The 776-nt window shown below is 43.2% G+C and overlaps 1 non-coding gene across 1 annotated transcript; it reads right to left on the bottom strand.

Moving 5' to 3' along the window:
* Nucleotides 1-319: 319 nt before the first annotated feature.
* On the bottom strand, nucleotides 320-438 carry LOC145414475 (5S ribosomal RNA). The gene has a single exon (XR_013899894.1). It is a non-coding gene; the product is annotated as a 5S ribosomal RNA (ribosomal RNA).
* Between the last annotated feature and the right edge of the window lie 338 nt (nucleotides 439-776).

Genomic DNA, 776 nt, shown 5'->3' with positions numbered 1-776 from the left:
TTTCCTGTAAGCCAAGAAATCATTTACAACGCTGGGTGGTAACCATATAACCAAACCACACGTGCTCCCTACATGTCAACAAGTGGGTTGGTGGAGGGTTAGTGCCCCTCCCCGTAAAACAAATAACTCAAAGACAAACTGCCACCCCTTACGGGATTATGGCGTCTGGCAGTAGATAGTAGTGTATATATATATATATATATCCATCCATCCATTGCCAGACGCCATGTATCCCAAACGGGGTGGTCAAGGGCTTAGAGTTAATTGTTTTACAGGGAGGGGCACTAATCCTCCACCAACCCCACTTGACACGTAGGGATGCCAACAGCATCTGGTGTTCCCAGGCGGTCACCCATCCAAGTTCTAACCAGACCCAACGTTGCTTAACTTCGCTGATCGGACGGGAAGCGGTGTACTCAACGTGGCATGGCCGTTGGCTTATATGGTCTATCTATCTTATATGGTAAATGACAATATTAAAAAAAAGTCAACTATCAAGCTACACCAACACCCAAGTACAAAAAAATCAATAGTCAAATGAATATGGCATAAATAATATTGCATAAAAGTTAACCTGAACAGAAATCATGTTGCAAAGTGTTCTTCGAATTTGGCTAAAGTACTTACCACAGCTTCACTCATCCTTTCCATTGCACTTGCCATTTTTTCAAAGCTCCGTGTGATACGTTCTCCTTTCTCATCCACAGTTCTTTCTAGGTTCTCAGCAGCATGAGAAATGGAGTCATTGATCAGAGTCATGTTCTCACTCAGTGACT

This window comes from Coenobita brevimanus, chromosome 99 (genome assembly GCF_032717465.1).
Source record: "Coenobita brevimanus isolate Jiangsu-jjx chromosome 99, ASM3271746v2, whole genome shotgun sequence".
NCBI classification, from domain to species: domain Eukaryota; kingdom Metazoa; phylum Arthropoda; class Malacostraca; order Decapoda; family Coenobitidae; genus Coenobita; species Coenobita brevimanus.
Note: the sequence above shows the minus strand (reverse complement) of the source record. Positions and strands in the feature narration are given on the sequence as shown.